We start from the raw sequence: 20,160 nt of genomic DNA, 5'->3' as shown, positions 1-20,160 counted from the left end.
CTTTTCTGTACACTAGGAAAGAAAAGTGATCATCCTGAGAGTATTAGAAAAATTGTAGATTAAGTTGAGAGGGAGGGAAGGGAAGCAAATATCTACTTATTCCTGGACACATGGAAGTTGTTGTTTTTTATTTGATTTAAATGAGATTATATCGGAGGACACCATCATCCCCTCGGGTCAGCGTTAGAAAGACAAGGGGAAAGTTGTTAGGGATAGCCCCATAGCCCACAATCATGGAGTGGTTGGAACGCTAAGCATTGTACAGGTGCAGGGCCATATGAGCTTAATCCATGATTGAACTTGTCTTCATGATTACTACTAACTAGCCTCTCTGGTCTTCTCTCAGAAACTCTAGAAAAGAATAGTCCAGAACAGACCTAGAGGCTGTTTGGTGGAATAGAAAATGCACTGGAGTCTTTTGCCGGTTTGGCTCAGTGGATAGAGCGTCGACTCTCGGACTGAAGGGTCCCGAGTTCGATTCCAGTCAAGGGCACGTGCCTTTGTGGTCAGGGTGCATGCGGGAGGCAACCAATCGATGTGTCTCTCTCACATCGATGTTTCTCCCCCTCCCTTCCACTCTCTCTAAAAATCAATGGAAAAAATATCCTCGGGTGAGGATTAACAACAAAAAATGCACTGGATTTAGACTCTTGAGGACCTGGGTCTGAGTTACATCTCTGCCACTGAGTAAATTGGGCCATTTCTTCCAGCCCCACTTAACCTTATATGTGAAATGGTGGGGAGCGGGGATGCCTACCTCAGAGGTTGTATTAAGGGGAAAGTTATAAAAGTACTGTAGCCTTGCTGGCCTAGTACCTGGTGCATGTTGCTGAAATCGTAGTTAAATTTAGGTCAATAAAATAGTGCCCCCAGGGAATTAATAATCTAGCCAGGAAGATAACATAAAAAGGTAGCTAACAAGATTCATTGATGGAATAGACCAGTAGTTCCTTTGTTTGTTTTTTATTAATTTCTGAGAGGAAGGGAGAGAGAGAGAGAGAGAGAGAGAGAGAGAGGAGAGAGAGAGAAACATCGATGACAGAGTATCATTGATTGGCTACCTCCTGCACGCCCCCTACTGGGGATAGAGCCTGCAGCCCCGGCATGTGCCCTTGACAGGAATCAAACCTGGAACCCTTCAGTCCAAAGGCTGACGCTCTATCCACTGAGCCAAACCAGCTAGAGCTAGACCAGTAGTTTTTAAACTCCTTGGTTAAACATCTTTAGGGGTAGGGGAAGGGAGGTGGAGCTTGTACTCTTTTCTTCCAGAGTTGGTGTTTTACATATTTGGCTTTCCTAATAGGCTTTCCCTTTGGCGGTGGGGGGCCGGGGGCGGGGACAAGATTGAGGGTAGGGGAAGGAAATGTTTGGAAACAACTGAGGCAGAGACAAATTTATTGTCTTCACAGTAGCTGGAGAGATTAAGGGAGGCTCACTGGGAACTGAGGGTCCAGGGAGAATTCACTAAACTCATGAAACTTAAGCTGAGCCCTTCCTGAAAGATAATTCATGAGGACACTGAAAAGCTTAGAGAGCTCTAATTGTCATGCAAAAATTTGGTTTATTTGTGTATGTATTAAGGAACTGTTGGGGGGGGGTATTTGTTTGATTATATTATAAATGGAAGCATTGGGAATGCCTGTTGTCAGGATCTAAATTGTAGAGACACGTATAAATAGTTCTATAAAACAGGAATTGATAAAGGGCAGAAACGTAAGTCAGAGAGAGAGAGAAGATGGTGGAAAGCACACAAAAGATCACTGGAGATGAAGGGAAGACTAGAGACCCCAAGATAGTAGGTCAAGGAACCAGGACTAGGAGTAGCTTATAGAGGCCTTTGCCCCCAGTCAAGGAAGATCAAGACAACATAAATGAGCTGCCACCTGCTACTGGATGGTGTGATATGAATCTAGGACATATAGCATACCTTGTATCCGGCACTGTCTCTGTGGTTGTGCACCTAGCCCAGTGGTCGGTAAACTCATTAGTCAACAGAGCCAAATATCAATAGTACAACGACTGAAATTTCTTTTGAGAGCCAAATTTTTTAAACTTAAACTATAGGTAGGTACATGTCTTGTATACTTGTTTCAGATAGACGAGTGTGGATGGGAGAGTTGGAAGGGGTCGACCTCAGCGAATGTACCTCAAAACAATGTACCTCCCCCACACTGAGTATCCCGCGGCGCAGGCCGCGTCTCCCATCGCCCGACCAACCGACCAACACCCCCCACTTCTTCTAACGCCACTTCTTCAAAATAGACTCGCCCAGGCCAAAAACCGTCTTCTGCGCATGGGCCACGAAGTTTCAATCGCACTGTACGTGTGTGCCCGCACGTGGTATTTTGTGGAAGAGCCACACTCAAGGGGCCAAAGAACCGTGTGTGGCTCTCGAGCCGTGGTTTGCCGACCACTGACCTAGCCCACCTGTTGGAGTGCTGGGCTGCCAGGCATGAAGTGGGGTGGGAGCCGGCCCTGTTGGAGACTTGAGGAGGATGTTGGGGTAATATAATGCCTTAGAGGAGCTCAGTTATCACCCTCAGCTCTAATTTTGAAGAAGACCAGATGCTAGCTCAAAGGCCTCTGAGCGTGATATTTAAATGCTATGTGCTCTCAGCTCACAGAGCTCCCGTGAGAGCCAGAAATACAAACCACCATGGCCTGTTCATTTTCCAGCCTGAAGAGCCCTGGATCCCACTCTAAGGAGAATACCTGTACCTAATGGCTTTTTGATACAGACTAATCAGCAGCCTTCATCAATAAGACGTCGTAGTACATGAAATTTGATTCTATTTTTCCACAAAGACTGATTTTGGAGACTTAGTTGCAGAGCATTTTGGCAGTGGTGATGCAATTTGAGGGACTTCAACACGATTGAAAATCTCACATGCAGAAATTTGATAAGCCCAAGTGTCCAGGCAGGATTCTGGATTTTCTTCTCTATTGATTCCACAGTGGTGCCTACGATTATTACTCCTTTAAAAAATTTGTTAATTTTTAAAAATATTTTTTATTGATTTCAGAGAGGAAGAGAGAGATGGAAACATAATGAAGAGAGAGAATCATTCATTGGCTGCCTCCTGTTACTTTGCATGTGTGCAAGTTTATCTGCAGAATAAATAGCTAAAGGTGAAGTTGTTAGAGCCCTGGCTGGATAGCTCAGTTGATTAGAGCGTTGTCCTGATATACCAAAGTTGTGGGTTCGATCCCTGGTTAAAGTACATACAAGAATCAACCAATGAATGCATAAAGGAGTGAAACAACAAATTGATATTTTTCTCTCTCTCTCCCTTACCCTCTCTCTCTCTCAAATCAATAAAATTTAAAATAAAATAAAAATTTTTGTCAGATTGACTTCAATAGAAGTTGTACCAATTTATTTTTCCACTAACAATGTATGAGTTTTCCTGTTAATCCACACCACTGTCAAAATAATGTATTACTGAATTTTCTTATTTTGGCCAGTCTGATAGGTTTTAAAATGGTATCTTAATTCCCTTTCTACATAAGTGAGTGGAATATTGACAACTTTATTGGTATGCAAATGTTTTAGGAGGTTTAACTGAATAGCGGACTACTAGTATATCGTATATTTTGTTAGAAACACATCTGACTAAGATGTCAAATGGGAAAAGGAAGATAATTTAACAGATCAAGAATGTTTCTCCCATTTTATTTGTGGTATAATCTTTAATTTGGCCATTCCTTGCCATGGAGAGTAGTGGTTTTGGGTTTTTTTCTAATTGTCTTCCTTGGCATTTGAAGGAAGCTAAGTCCTGTCTAGTCTACTAGTAAAGGAGAGTCTGGAGGACTCAGTTGCTCTCCCTGTTTAAAGTTCTATGAAAGGTCTGTCCACTAGCACTCTTGGCTCTGCCATCACCTCTGAAACAGACCAAGGACCTAATTTACCTGTCGCAGATATAGGGCTCCATTGTAGATGTGTAGGACTTGAGGTTGAAAGGTGTTTTGAAAGAATGTTTAGCAAACATTTATTGAGCACCTACTATATGCCAGGCCACTATTGGTGCATCAGTGGTAAGCAAAACCAAGTCCCTGCCCTGAGAGCTTACTTTCTAGACAATAAACATATGAGAAAGGAAAAGCATTCCTGACAGGCGTCGAGTAGTTGGCCTCATTACAGTGGTGTCCCCTACTGGACATAAACAGTGTTTTAGAATGTCAGCATCAGCTGAAGAAGACTACATGACCGTGAGGGAGCATCTTCATGTGTCATCAGCCTAATCAGATACTGCAACACAAAAATAAGCATACACCCCTCTCTACCAATTAATACATGGAACTAAGACACTGAATTGCCACAACTTTCTGAAAACACCCAGTCAGAATAGCACCAACTTCTGTGTTTTCTTGAACCCTCTGTAAAAATCACCTAACACAAGCCCAAGACCTGTACAAGCCCATGCTAATACCCTCTTACTGAGATTCCCCACTCTTCTCCTTGGTGTTTAGTTTTTCTTGCTGCAAAAAAGTTTAACTTAAAAAACTTACTGTGTGCTCCTTTGTGTTTCTTTTTAAAATATTTTTTAAAATTGATTTTTAGAGAGAAGAAGGGAGAGAGAAAGACAAACATCAATGTGAGAGCAGAACATCCATCTGTTGCCTCCTGCACACCCCCTACCAGGGACGGAGCCAACAACCTGGGCATGTGCCCTGACTGGAATAGCACCACAACCCTTTGGTGCACAGGATGATGTCCAACCAACTGAGCCACAGCAACCATGTCTCCTGGTGATCTTTGGCTGGTGGGAATTGACTCTTTAGGTAGCCATAAGTGTTCTCTCTCTCTCTCTCTCTCACACACACACACACACAAAAGGATAGAGAGTGACGGAGCACTTGCTCCCTGACAGTACTAAAAGGCCTGCAGAAGTGACATTTGCACAGGGGCTGAATGAAATGAGGGAGAAACCATGTGGATATCTAGGGATGGAGGGAATAGCAAGTGCTCGGGCCTTTGGGACTGGTTTGGCAAGTTCCACAGACAAGAAGCCACTTTGGCTTAAGTGAGCAAGGGAAAGTGCGATTGGACAGTGAAAGAGAAGTAGCCAAGCCTCCAATCATGCAGGCCTCACAGGTCCTGAAAAGGACTAGATTTTGCTTTAATTGTTATAGGAAGCCACTGAGAGATTTTGGTTTTGTGACTCTCCATTGCAGCTAGACTCTAGCTGCGTGCGCACACACACACACACACACACACACACTAGCTGCTAGACTAGAGTAACATTATGGTTAGGCTAAGGCGGAGATGCCTTATCCACTCACTTCCTGTGTGGGGCACCTGGCCTGGCCTTAGAGGCTGTTGTCCCTGAACGCTTCATCAAGCTCTTCTGGGCTCGTTATCTAGGAGCTTGGAAGAATGAAGGATGAACAAGGAACTGACAGCTGCCTCGGAGCCAAAGAGAAAGCACCATGATCTCAGAAATGCTGTGGTGGAGGGAGGCAGCCATGGATGTAATAGGAAATAGGGTTTTTTTCTCAACTTTAATTCACTTGAATAAGAAATCCACAGGCTGGCAATCCAGAGTTACGAGTTTTTTTGGTTGAAGTTGGCTTTTGTATATGGGCACCAGCAGAGGGTGCTATAAGCCTCCAGCAGCCTGCACGCCTTGGTCACTTGGGCATTACACCAGTTGCCCTTTGGAAAAAAGTACAGTGTGCACATCAGAATCACCTGGCCTGTTCCAGCATAGCTCCAGACCCTACCTCCTGAGTTAGAGTCTGTGGCCAGGAGGAATTTTCATTTATAACAGGTTCCTGGGCGATGCTGATACCCCGTCAGATTCCTTCTCTATCCAGAGGTGATCAGAACCACCTGAAGAACCTTTCAACGTGTCTGAGGCACCTTCTCTTAAGGGCGTTTCAGAATGGGGTGGAGTGAGAATGCAGGCGTTCATTTGAACACTTCCTGGTTCCCTCCTGGCTTCTGTAGGGGGTTGGGGAAGTACTCTGTAAATTAAGCATTACACAAATAATTACCTAAGTATCCTGCTTAGCTTTTTTATACACCCCCCCCATTTCATCTTTTAATTTTGGTTTCCAATTGCACATAGCTGGTATACAGAAATACAGTTGGACTCTGAGCTTTTATCCTGTGACATTGCCAAACTCATATATTAGTTCTAGAAGTTCTTTTGTAGATTCCTTGGGATTTTTTACATAGTTGTAGACAACCCAGGATTTTTTACATTGCTGTAGATAATCTCATCATCTGTGAATAGGGACAGCTTTTCCCTTCCCCTGCTCCATCTTGAACTCTTGCTTCTGTGGTGGCCAGAACTAGATCTATCAAGAAATTCAGGAGCAGATAATGCACCAATTCTCAAAGCAGTTGGCAATATTCTGAATCCTAAGTGACCACTGGCCCTAAGATGAGAGAGACCTAGCTTCCCTGATGAAATAGTTTGTTCTCATCGATCAAGGTATCCCAGCTGAGCCCAGTCCCCAGCTGCCCCACCAGCTGTGTGAACAAGCCCAAGGAAGACCAGGAAAAGAACTGGCCGGTCCATGTGCAGAATCATAGACATAAATTGTTTTCAGCCACTAAGTTTTGGGGTGGTTTGTTAGGTGGCAATAGGTAACTGATATACCTAACATTTTTATTTCTAAAACCCCTTCCCATTGGTCTATATATCGTGAAAGGCCTGGCTGTACTTCTTTAAGAGTGCGAGTGTGGTTTTCCAGCCTTCTTGGCTGATATCCAGCTCCATACTGTCCTGAGTCTGTTTCCATGAGGCTGGTCTTGGCTCCGAGGTTATTATATTTTACATGCAGTCTCGCCGGTGAATCACTGGTGCATTCTCACTTGGCTTTGCCTAAAACTAAATGGACCAACATATAAACTTTCAAAAATGTTCAATTTAGAAATCACCACCTGCCCTGTTTGGTGTGGCTCAGTTGGGTGTCATCCTGTGCACCGAAAGGTTGCAGGTTTGATTCCGGGTAGGGGGCAAGCAGGAGGCAGGCAATTGATGTTTCACTCTCACATTGATGTTTCTCTCCCTCTCCCTTCCTCTCTCAAAATCAATTTTAAAAAGAAGAAAAAAAAAAAGAAAAATCACAGCCCTGGCTGGGTGGCTCAGTTGGTTAGAGCGCTGTCCCAATACACCAAGGCTGTGGGTTCGATCCCTGGTCAGTGAATGCATACATAAGTGGAACAACAAATTGATGTTTCTCTCTCCCTTTCTCTCTCTCTAAAATCAGTTTTAAAGAATGAGTAATCTTTATTTTTTTTTAAAAGTGATCATAAAGTTAGCCTTGTTCCTGTGGCCAAAATGAAGTAATAGGGACCAGATTTACCCCACCCCCTTCCACTTCATTGATGTCCCCTAGTTTGTCACCATCGTCCTATGTATACTCCAGTTGTGGGCCCCGTACTGAGGACAGGCCGTCCATGGTCCCCTTGACTTGGACTCTATACGTTTATCATTTCATGCGTGTAATTTCAAGAAGGAGGTAGAACCTGAGCAGGTACAGTCTGTGGTAGGTTGTGACCTGGCCTCAGGTGACCTCTGCTGCTGGCCTTGCTAGGTAACCTCTGTCCCTGCTACCTCCTCCCCTAACATCCATCTGTTGTCATTTCCATTCTTGCCATCTTTGCAGTTTGCTCAGCATGCCATGCTGTAGGATGCCTGGCACCTTTCCTATGTGCTGCCCTTGCCCTTGCCTTCCTTGTCTGCTGCACAAACACCTCCTCCGTTTTTAAAAATCTGTTGAACTCTGAGGCATTTCGGATGCTCTCAGGTTGAACTGACTCCTCGTAACTCCACCGTCCTTTGTTGGTTTAGCAATCCTTGCACCAACAGCACTTTACGAGACCTGTTTGTGTTTGTCTCCCTTTCTAGGGAGATTGTTGATATGTAATTAGCCTCCAGGCCAGTGTCTGACACATACTAGTTGCTTAATAAATATTTGTTGAAGAAAGTGAGAGAGGAAGCAACATGTGTCACAAAATCTGAAAGAATGGGATTGCCCCTGGCGGGAAGAAGAGTCCATGAGGAACCTGATTGCTCCTTCTGGGTGATGAATTCAGGGACTTGATTTCATGCTAACAGAGCTATTGCAGCGTTCACTGGGACTTCACTCATTTTGAAGGAATGACAAGATGGATAGTTTTTTTTATGCCATTTATAAATACAGGGTTTGTCCAACTAAGATACTGTGATATAAACAAGAGTAAGCATTTCAAGTAACTAAGCATCTGACAAGTAACCCTTCCCATATAACCAATTGATGGACTGAATTAGAAAATACTCTCATCTGTTCATTAAAACAGATTTCCCTTAAGACGCTGCCGAGGAGCAATTTATTAGTAAGTTCCACTAGATTCCCGAAGGTAATAAAGCTGGATTTCTTTTAATGTGCTTTATGATTCGGTCAAACCAATTCTTGCCAGTTGGATCTAGTTCATCTGCATTAACTCTACTTGAAGTCGTCGGCAGTGCAGAGAGCAAACTGATTCATTCAAATGGTGTGTCTTTGTAGCTTGTCTCATAAAACTGCTGGAAACTCAGAGAAAACTGATGCTATTTTGGAGGAGAGGAAGGAGGTATTCCCGATGCAGTTTAGCCTTTAGATTTGAACCTCATCAGTTTAGTAGCTTTCTTTCTACTTGCTGGGGAGGTATAGCAACAGCCCTGATTCTTAACAGGCACCCCTCCCAAACTTGCCCTCAAAAAAAAAATAAATAAACCCACTTCTATGCACAAACAGGCACCCCTCCCAAACTTGCCCTCAAAAAAAAAAATAAGCCCACTTCTATGCACGTATCATATCATATCCCATGGAATTTTCCTGTGGTATAAGGGCCTTAAATGAAGGAAAACACAGACTGGTCATGGAGGTTCATCCTGGTAGAAAGAAAGGGTGTTACCTGGGGAGGCCACCTTGCTGAACACGAACACACTTGCCTATCGGGTGAGCAAAGAGGTTATCGGTGTGCTGGTCTGTGCCACCAACCAGTGCCCTAGGCATCTGTTTCAGTGATGACTCTTCTACTCTTCGCTAACATTACTGGAGCTGGGGTGTCAAGGAACTAATGAGGCTTTGGGAAGAGCCGAGGTGAGTGTGAAAGTCTGTCCTCCCATCGGAGAGCGGGGTCAGGCTCCTGGGACAGGTGCCGTCCTTTCCTGAGCCTCCCCAGAGGCAGAGCCATGGGCATGTAGGCAGAAGACCTAGGAATTCCTGTAGCTTCCTTCTGCAAAGACCACTGCTGTGCTGCATTTCTCCCACCAACTCAGACTCCATGGGAAACCCTAAAACCAAAGTGGCCTGACCCCCTGAACTGAGCTTGGGTCTAGGGCTTTCGCTACGAAAATAGCCTTTCCAGGTTGTGTTGACAGGGCACTAGTGCCACCTCTGCAAAGGGCCGGAGGCACCTTTGGGATTCCTGGCCCTCCTCTGGGCAGTTATTTTTGAAATCATGGTTCTTTCATATATTTAAGTACTATGTGTGTATATGTATATGTATATGTATATGTATATGTATATTCATAGATATATACACACACACATATATATAACATATTTTATAAACATTTTCTATTTTATACATATATATTTTAAATACTTACATTGCCTGTACCACTGGCTGGCTCTCCTGATTGGCTCTTCTGCCCCTCTTCTCTGAGATGCCCCTTTCCTTCTGCAAATGGCCATTACACTGTCCACCCTCAAGAGTGTATAATGTGATGGGGGGGAGTAGAAAAATACAAATGACTATAAATGTTCATAGTCATTATGTTTATTGAGCAACTATTACATGCTCTGTGCTGTACATGTAATATTTCATTTAATTCTTACAAGCCTTGCAAGATGGTGGCATCATCCCCCATTTTATAGCTTGTTGAGAAACCTCCTTAGGGTTATACAGCTATGACAGAGTAGGGCTTCAAGCCTTGGGATTCTTCCAGAATCCACGAGCCTCACTACAGTACCAGGAGGCTTCCCAGTGCAGACAAAAAGTCAGACACCATGGAAGTGACGTGAGGCTCCTAGAGGTGCTGGATCGGGAAAGGCTTTGGAAACACATCTGAGATAGGTGCACTGGTTTACATCCTCTGAGCAGTGGCAGCTAAGATGGAATTAAATGTGCAAGAGATGATTGAGGATATGCCTGTTTTGGGCAAAGGGGAAAAGGCAGGAGAAGCTTCATATTTTGATACAGGAAGGAGGCAAGATTGGGCACAAAGAGTCTCAGATGAGATGCAGGTCTAAGAAAGTGTCGGCCAGGTGGAAGCCAAGGTCACCTGTTGAAGGAGTCCCGCGTTTTTCAGGGATGGACCTGCAGGAGGACCCCCACCATGCTCAGCATCCGCTGGGAGCAGCCTGTGTGGCTCTCCTGGGTCCAGGGACACAGCCGGAGTGGTGGGTGTGGTGTGCTCCTCACAGCAGCAGGTGTGAACACTGCCTTTTCCTGGCTGCCATAATAGGCTAAGAAGAGCTGGTTAAATTTCAGGGTGGCCATATTGAGAATGACATTTGGGCTAGCGCACCTTCTATGGAGCACTAGTCTAAAGATCCATTTTGAAAAAATTGGAGCATATTGCATTCTCCTCTCAGAGATTAAGCCTGCACAATAATTCAAAGCTCTGACGCCCTAACCGGTTTGGCTCAATGGATGGAGCGTCGGCCTGCGGACTGAAGGGTCCCAGGTTCGATTCCGGTCAAGGGCATGTACCTTGGTTGCGGGCACATACCGTAGTTAAGTTGAGGATCTTCAGATGGGGAGAGTATCCTGGATTATCCAGGTGGGACCAATATAATCACAAGAGTTCTTATAAGACGGTGGTTCTCAACCTTGGCTGCACATTAGAATCACCTGGGAATCTTTTTAAAATCCTGATTTCTGGGCCTCATCCTCCGGAAATTCTGTTTCTTTGTTACTAATGTTGTGGCCCCACCCCATAACAAAGAAACAGAATTTCCGGAGGACGAGGCCCAGAAATCAGGATTTTAAAAAGATTCCCAGGTGATTCTAATGTGCAGCCAAGGTTGAGAACCACTGCCTTAAAGAAATGGGTTAGCCTTGGTTTCCAGTGGTCGGCAAACTGCAGCTCGAGAGCCACATGTGGCTCTTTGGCCCCTTGAGTGTGGCTCTTCCTAAGCCTTAGGAGTACCCTAATTAAGTTAATAACAATGTACCTACCTATATAGTTTAAGTTTAAAAAATTTGGCTCTCAAAAGAAATTTCAGTCGTTGTACTGTTGATATTTGGCTCTGTTGACTAATGAGTTTGCCGACCACTGGAACAGTTCCCAGACCTATTTGATTATAGAGCTCCCTCTATACATGTGAATTCTATTAAAACTCTGTGCTTAGAACAATGGGTTTAGGCCCTATTGTGGGGGCTTTAACCGGTATTTAACCCGGGGCATGGGTTGCGTTATGGAGGGTTCTGAAGAGGGGAGCCATGCACTCAGAGTTGTGCTCTCTGGCAGTGATGCGTCGTGGAGATTGGAGCAAGAGTGTGTCCCTCAAAGTTAATCACTAATTACTTGCAGCCATAACCAGCCCTAGGATTGCCCCCAAGCTCCAGATATTGCATATGAATCATTTGAAATCCAACTGCTTGACTTCCAACTAAGGTCCAGGAGAATTTAAGTTTCTGGGAGCGAAGGTGTGTCACCCCGTATCAAACTGACCAACCTCCTACGGCCAGAAACAATGGCCCGTTGTCCCTCTGGCTTCCTCATCAGCTTCCCTCTGTACTGAGTGTCCAGATGGCTGCCGGCCAAGCTGCCCTTGTGACTTCCCAGGCCTCAGAACTCTCCCGCTCCCTCCTTCGACCGACTCCCACACCAGCCCAGAGACAGGGCAGCCGCACAGCAGATGCAGGCAGCCGTGGGATGTGCGTCATGAGACATTCTCAGCTGTGACCCGGTGACGAGTCTGGAGAAGCCAGCTTCCCTCCTCTCATTTACCTGCACTGTGGAGGCTCATGCCCTCACCACAAGCTCACGGGAAAAGTTCTGAAGTTCTCTGCTAATGGGCCATGACAAGAATGGTTCAAAGCAGGAGACTCTGTGAATGGTCCATAAACATGATTAGTCACCCTCAAGGCTCAGACAATGGGGAGGCAATGTGAATGGTGGGAAGAGCTTGTGCCCTACACTCAGACAAAGCTGGGTCTCCATGTTTTCTCTGCCACTTAAAGAGCTAGCTGTGCATCCCGGGCCAGTCACCTAATCTTCGTAGGCTTGAATTTCTTATCCAACAGGTATAACAGGTATCTTTATAGTAACTGTTTCATAGGGTTGTTATAAGGATTAAATAAAGCAGATGAAGCGTTTAGAGCAGTGCCTGGTGTGTGTGAGCCAGGATTATTTGTATTGTGTTTGTCATCACCAGTGGCATCATTGTTAGATACTGTGTGGGGAAGCGGATGGGGGTAGAAATGGTTCTCACAATTAAGAATTTGAGTCCTGGATGGTGTAGCTCAGTGGGTTGGGCATCATCCCGTGCACTGAGAGGTTGCCAGTTCAATGCCCCGTCAGGGCACATGCCTGGGTTTCAGGCTGGATCCCCGGTGGGGAGCATGCAGTGTTTTGTTTTCATGTGGGTGTTTCTCCCTCTCCCTTCCCCTCTCTCTCTCTCTCTCTCTCTCTCTCTCTTTCTCTCTCTCAAAATCAATGAAAAAAAATCTTAAAAAAAAAGAAAAAAAGAAAGTTTGATAGAGAAGGTAGAAGGCCTTTTTAAAAAACATAATGTTTCTCTTTCTCTCTTCCTCTCTCAAATCATTAAGAAACAAAAACATGACATGTATGTAAATTTTACTTTAAAAAACATAAATATTGAACTTTAGTTAATGATAACCATGCTGAAGTATTTAGGGGTGAGGTGTACTGATATCTGTGACTAGCTTTGAAATGCATCAAAAAAGTAAGATGGATTGATGAATGGATACATAGATAAATATGGGATAAAGCAAATATAGAGAAATGGTAATTATTGAATCTACTTAGTAGATATATGAGTGTTCATTACACAAGTCTTTCAACTTCTCTGTATATTTGAAATTGTTGTAATAAAATATTGGGAAAATAGGAAATAAACCCCATAAAGTAACAAATGCCATAGAAGTTCAGAGGCAGTAGAATGACTGTGTAGCTGGTGAGTCAGAACAAACTGTGGTGGGAGTACATTTCAGATGGGATTTAAAAGGATTCAGAGGACTTAGCTCAAAACGATGGAGTCGGTGGCATTCTAGGTGGGAGGAGTGGCACAGGCAAAGGCAGTGACACCAACTGCCTGGGGGTTGGGACTAGTCTGTGAGTCGACTTAGCACAGGTGGCAAGGGGGAAGCATGGCTGAGATGGCAGGCAGCGTAGGGTCATGGGCCATCTTCCTTTTATCAGGGACCTTGTCCTGTGAGCAACTGGGAGCCACTGAAGTTTCCTGAGCAGGAGCTTCTCTGCATTTTTCCCATCCCTTTGGGCTAAGCTTTCCCATAGAGGGAGGTGTGAGCTTCTTCAAGGAACAAAGCCACGTTTTCACCAGTGTTGTTACAGGTGACTAGACGATAAATAGCTTTATCTCAGACTCTGCATCAGCCCAGAATCACTCCACTGGATTATCAATTGAAAGGAACCGCATGGCGCTTGCACTTCATTTGTGTCCTGTTAAAGTCTAACTCCACTATAGGCTTTAATCATCACATACAGGTGTCCCCCCCAAAATGCATACACGCTTTAACAGCTGACAGCTCCATTGGTGTTTCTTCCTTTTCAGATTTAACCCATTGGAATTAATAAGTGTTTATACATTTTTGGGGACACCCTGCATTAAATACTAAATCAGAACGGAGTCCACCCGCATGTTTTCTAGAGAGCTTTAAATGCTCCTCCTTTTCCCTGGTCACCGCTGGGGTTTGACAGTCTAGAGCCCTGGTTTTCATGCTTCCTGTTCCGAAGAATGACAGCTCAAAGTTGCATGCACACAGCCAGGCGCATTGTCCTTTATGCATAATTTGAGGGATTTTTCACTGGTACTGGCTTGACTTTTGAATCCAATTAATCCTAGGATGCCTCCTACCCCCAGCCATGGGTCCCAACTCTCCCAAATACAGTTTAAGTCCCTGTATTCATCTGTGCTCTTCTTAGCTTTCACCCAATGCAGTCTGTGCTTCCTTCTCCCTGGGTTGTCCTCCTGCTGCCCTTCCTGACCCCCGTCCTACGGTGCCTCTAGAACCTCGTTCTATTGTAAACAAACTACCCCGCGTTTCACCACTGAATGCTCTTCCACTCTCCTCACCTTCGCAACAACTACCTTCCCCTGTGGATACGGGATCCCAGGGAAGACTGGTCATTCTCCACAGCCGCCCCAACACCAAGGCTGGACCTGGGAATGGAAAGGGCGGCCACTTTCTTCACTGACTCCACGCTCCTCTAAAGTCACTTCCTCTGCGGTTCATGCCATCCATTCCACCATCCTCTACTTCAGGGGTGGGGAATGTCTGTATAAAGGCTGTATAAAGCCCATAAAGTCATTTGGTCTGGGCCTGCCCAGGCACTAGGGGTGAATTTGTTAAATGTTTGACCCTATATAGCAGGCTAATTTCTAAGTTGATTATTTTGTGTGGCCCCTGAATGAGGTTATAAATATCCAAATGGCCCTCGGCAGGAAAAAGCTTCCCCACTCCTTGTTGTCCTCCTTTATGACTAGCTTCCTGGTCACTCCCCTGTTCCCTGAGGACTTTGGCACCTGACTCACAGTTTTCCTGTATACCTGTTATCCTAGTGACTGCAGTATCCCTGGAAACAACCAGGGCCTATCCCACCAATGTACCTGCAGGAGGCTGCTGCAGCAGCCTAGCCTCACCTGTCGTCCTTGAGCATTTCAATTCCAGTGAAATTCACTTCACCTCCACCCTTCCATGGTTACTCACCACCCAGAATGCTCCACTGCTAAATCTCACATCCCAGCATCCCACATTCTAACCATAACCATGGCTTACAGTCCCCTCACTCTCATCTCATCTGAATGTTTGTTTCATTTGCATGAAGATTCCCAGGCCCTAGATCCAGTATTGCCCTTAGACCTGGGCAAGAGAATTAGAGGGCCCCACTTTAACTCTTCTTAGACTTTGCCTATTCCTACAGGGTGAGGAGTCTGCAGGGCCAAGGGAACCTACACTCCAAGGCCCATGCCCACCTCTCCATATCTGGATGTAGAAGATCTGTCTCCCCTTTTGAAGCAGTTCTTAAATATATATATATTTATACTAGAGGCCCAGTGCATGGATTCATGCACCGGTGGGGTCCCTCGGCCTGGCCTGTGCCCTCTCGCAATCCAGGACCCTTTGGGGGATGTCAGAGAGTTGGTTTCGACCTGATCGCCGCAGGCCAGGCCAAGGGACCCCACCGGTGCATGAATCCGTGCACCAGGCCTCTAGTATGCATATAAGATCTTTGGTTAATCTCTTCCCATCCCCTTCCCTCTGAGATTCATCAGTCTTTTCATGTTCCATGCCTGTGCATTGAGCATCTGCCCCCTGGTGGTCAGTTCACATCATAGCTACTGGTCAAACGGTCGCTTAGGGCCTAGCTGGTTTGGTTCAGTGGATAGAGCGTCGGTCTGTGGACTGAAAGGTCCCAGGTTCGATTCCAGTCAGGGGCATGTACCTTGGTTGCGGGCACATCCCCAGTAGGAGATGTGCAGGAGGCAGCCAATTGATGATTCTCTCTCCTCATTGATGTTTCTATCTCTCTCTCCCTCTCCCTTCCTCTCTGTCAAAAATCAATAAAATATATTTTAAAAAACAAAACAAAAAACAAACGGTCGCTTAGGCTTTTATATATATGTTGTGCAGGAGGCAGCCAATTGATGATTCTCTCTCCTCATTGATGTTTCTATCTCTCTCTCCCTCTCCCTTCCTCTCTGAGATCAATTTTTTTTAAAAGGAACTACACCTGAGAAGCCTCTTGCTGATGCTATAAAGGCTGGAGGTTTTGGGAGAGAGTTAGTGTATTTTGGGAGAAATGTAAATAATGTGACTAGAGAGCACCTACTGTGGTGATTTAAAATATATCCACAAATTCTTTGACACTCCTTTCAAAAGGCAGAGCCTAATTCCTCTCCTCTCGAATGTGGGCTGGTTTTAGTAACTCACTTCTTACCTGTAGAATGAGGCAGAAATGCTTTCTGAGGCTGGAACATAGGAGACATTATGGCTTCAGTCTCTCTCCGCGTCACCTGGTCTGGGAGAAGCCAGCTGCCATGTCCTGAGGACCCTCCAGCAGCCCTCTGGGGAGAGCCACACGGTGAGGAACTGCAGCTCCTTGCCAGGAGCCATGTCGGGGAGCCACCTTGGATGTGGACCCTTTAGCACAGGTGACTGACCCTTCAGAAGACTACAACCTCGGCCAACATCTTGACTGCGGCCTCATGGGAGGCCCTGAGCCAGAAGTACTCAGCTAAGCCACACCCTAATTTTCTGACCCACAGAAACTTTCAGATAATAAAATATTTGTTGTTTTAAGCTATTAACTAATAGTGACTAATACGCTGTCATGACCTCACTTGGCCGCTCCTCAGGACGTGACGCTGTTGACACCCTCCTCCACCCACTGCGCTGCCCCTTTGGCTTCCAGGAAAGTACTTCCTCCTGAGCTTTCTTTCAGCCTGGGACCCGTCTGTCAGTTTTCTTCCTTAGCTCCTCTGCTGCTTGCCCCTAAAACACCAATGCTCCTAAGGCTTCTACTCTTGTTTTCCTACCCATCTCCATTGACTTCAATCAGACCCATTCATCATAATTAAAACTAAAATTTTTATGCCAGTGTCTCCTACCCAGACCTTTCTCTTAGGCGTTATAACTGCCTATTGGACAACTCCATTTAGATTTGGTCCTGGCTCCTCATACTTACCTGAAATGGAATCATCCTCTTGACCCCACACCTGTTCCTCTTCTGGTGGCCCTTCCCACCGTGAGTGGAACCTTTGTCCTCCAGTAGCTCAAGTTAAAAATGTTGCTAAAAAAACAAAAACTAAAAACAAACAAAAAAAGAAAACCAAATAAGCAAACAAAAAACAAAAGAGAAAATGTTGCTCCCAGCCATCCCAGACTCCTCCTCACTTGCTATTTTCATGACCTTCAGGATTTGACTAGTCAACATCTTTAGACTAATCTCTCAACTTTTTCTATAGGTTTTTCCATCTTAATCACTCGTGGTTTCCAAATGATTCTTGCCACTTCAAGCTCTGAACATGCCTTTTTCTAGAATGTTGCCTTTCCATCCTTGACCTATTGCCTTTTTCGTTTTGACAAGTCCTTCTTTCAAACGGTAGTGCAAGTGTCTCCTCATTCTGATTGTGCTTACATTTAGCATTGTACTGGCAACTCGTGAATTCCCCATCCTTTGCTGTTGGACAATTCTCCATGGTGTTTCTGCAGGTCTTGTGACAGTTTTGATCTCAAACTGTCTTAGGAGCTAGGGGCAGTGTCTCCTCTGAGGCAAAGGGCAGATTTTATTTCCTGACAAGTATACGACTGTCTCCCTCTGAGTCACAGGCTGGCCTGCACCCCCCTTGTGGGACACAGAGGACAAGGGGAGCCGCTTTTAACATGAAGCTTATGCTCTCTGCTGTGCCACTAGTAATACAGTCCTTTGTCTCTGACCTTCTAGTCCAGGGGTGGGCAAACTTTTTGACTCGAGGGCCACAATGGGTTCTTAAACTGGACCGGAGGGCCGGAACAAAAGCATGGATGGAGTGTTTGTGTGAACTAATATAAATTCAAAGTAAACATCATTACATAAAAGGGTACGGTCTTTTTTTTTTTTTTTCTCTTTGCCGCGGGCGGGTCCCCCCCCCCGCGGGCCGTAGTTTGCCCACGGCTGTTCTAGTCTCATATCTTCTGCCAGAAAATCTATGAGCCTGTGAAACCACGGCAGGCTTCCTTGCTAGCATGCAAGTAGGGTAAAATCTTAGGCCCTTCCAAGTTCTTGACACCACACACAGTTGACTGTAAGTGCCTTGAGAGCAGGAACTGCATCTGAATGGACTGTGCTTCCCCTGTGGGTGATGCAGATAATGCTGCATTGGTCGAAGGGCTTTGGAGATATTATATATATACGCACACATATATATTCCAACTTTGAAATAAATTGCCATGATTCTTTTCCTGGTTATTAGGAATTATGTAATTATGTACATTCCTTGGGTTTGTAAAGGGTGAAGCCTCAGATCAGTGTTCTGTGGCAAAGTGAACTTCTCTGGGGTTTAAAAATGCTACAGATAGCCCAGCCAGCATGGCTCTGGTTGAGCGTCAACCTATGAACCAGGAGGTCATGGTTCGATTCCTGGTCAGGGCACATGCCCAGGTTGCAGGCTCGATCTGTGCAGGAGGCAGCAGATCAATGAATGATTCTCTCTCATCACGGATGTTTCTATCTCTCTTTCTCTCCCTTCCTCTCTGAAATGAATAAAAAAATACATATAAAAAATGCTACAGATACAGTAGTCCCCCCTGTTGACTAAAAACTTCCAAACTTGTAGTGAATTTTTATGAATTTATTTGAGCAAAAACTGATGACAATGACTAGGAAGCAGGACCTCAAATGCTCTGGGGAATAACAGTTTTGCAGTCTCTTTTAGGTATTTGAATTTAAGGAGAATTTAATAAATTTTTTAATATATATTTTTATTGATTTCAGAGATGGAAGGGAGAGACAGAAACATCAATAATGGGAGAGAATGATTGCTTGGCTGCCTCCTGCACGCCCCCTACTGGGGATCGGGCCCACAATCCAGGCATGTGCCCTTGACTGGAATGGAACCTGGGACCCTTCAGTCTGCAGGGCGACACTCAAGGATAGAATTTAAGAAAGATGACATGAAGGTGGAATAAAGTAAGGCGGGGATTGGGTTACGGGCGAGTTAATCTCCTGAAGGCGGCTACTTCTCTTGAGGATTATTACTTCGGACATTGCACAGGTGTGGTAACCTAGATGTGTGAGAACAATGGGCAAGGCTTGCCGAGGCAAAGATAAACCTTTTCCTCGGGAATTTATGATCAGATCACCCTGTGCGGTTACTTTCCAGAGAATCCCTTTTTCCTCCACACCCTGTACCCACAGGGGATATGTCCCAAGGCCCCCAGTGGATGCCTGGAGCCACAGGAAGCACTGGGCCCCACAGACATTTTTATCCCACACAGACACCCATTTTACAGCTTCTCTTCGGCATAACCGAGTTGCCAGCATCACTCCTCTTGTGCTTTGGGGTCATTATTAAGTAAAATAAGGGCGACTTGAATACCAGCACTGCTATGCCCTGGCAGTCTATCTGGTAACCAAGATGCTAAGCATGAACAGGCGGGAATAGAGGATCCACACCCAGGGTGGGGGTGAGCGAGAAAGGAGCCCGATTTCACCACAGCACTTAGAACAGCACACAGTTTAAAACATGAACTGTTTATTCCCGGGACTTTCCAGTTAGTATTTTCGGACCGCACTGGACCACAGGTAACTGAACCCAGAGAGCGAAGCCGCTGGTAAGGGGGGGCACCTGCAGTTCGCAGTGTGAGTGAGTCCTCCTGCAGGTGGTGGGGGCGGAGGGGAGGTGGTGCTGATGCTGCGGTTGGGATGGGAGGTTCATCTCTGCTGTTGGCCTCACCGTAGCATCCAACACAGGCCAGGCCGATTCAGACCAACCTGTCGGAGCCTGAGTGAGAATTAGGGCTTCCGGTGCCTGAACTCTAACCCTTTACCTGGACAGTCCCTACCCTGACCGGCCGGATGGCGGGCGGGCTCGCCGAGGGCGGGAACCCGCCGTGGCCGCTGCCACGGGGTGTGGATTGCGGAACCCCGGCGGCATTTGAGCAGCGGTGGCTTTCGGGCCGGAGGAAATGGGGGATCCTTCCTGGGCCACGGCTGAATGGCTATTAGAAACCACTGCACCTCGGGGCAAATGGGAGGCATCTGTGATACTGTCAACAATAAATAAAATAAAAACCACTTCATCTCATGTAAAGTTGTCACTGTGTAGATGAGAAAACTGGGGTCCGGAGAGGATGAACTGCCGGGATTGGAGGTGGACTCTGGAGCCTCGCGGACCCCACTTCTCTCTCCTTACGGCTCGGTGGTTCCGGTCCCCCGGCTCCTCTCCCTCGGCACACCAGGCGGCGGAGGCAGCCTTCCCCGGCCC

This window comes from Myotis brandtii, unplaced genomic scaffold (genome assembly GCF_000412655.1).
Source record: "Myotis brandtii unplaced genomic scaffold, ASM41265v1 scaffold190, whole genome shotgun sequence".
Taxonomy (NCBI): domain Eukaryota; kingdom Metazoa; phylum Chordata; class Mammalia; order Chiroptera; family Vespertilionidae; genus Myotis; species Myotis brandtii.
The sequence above is the reverse complement of the archived record's forward strand: the minus strand, read 5'-3'. Positions refer to the sequence as shown.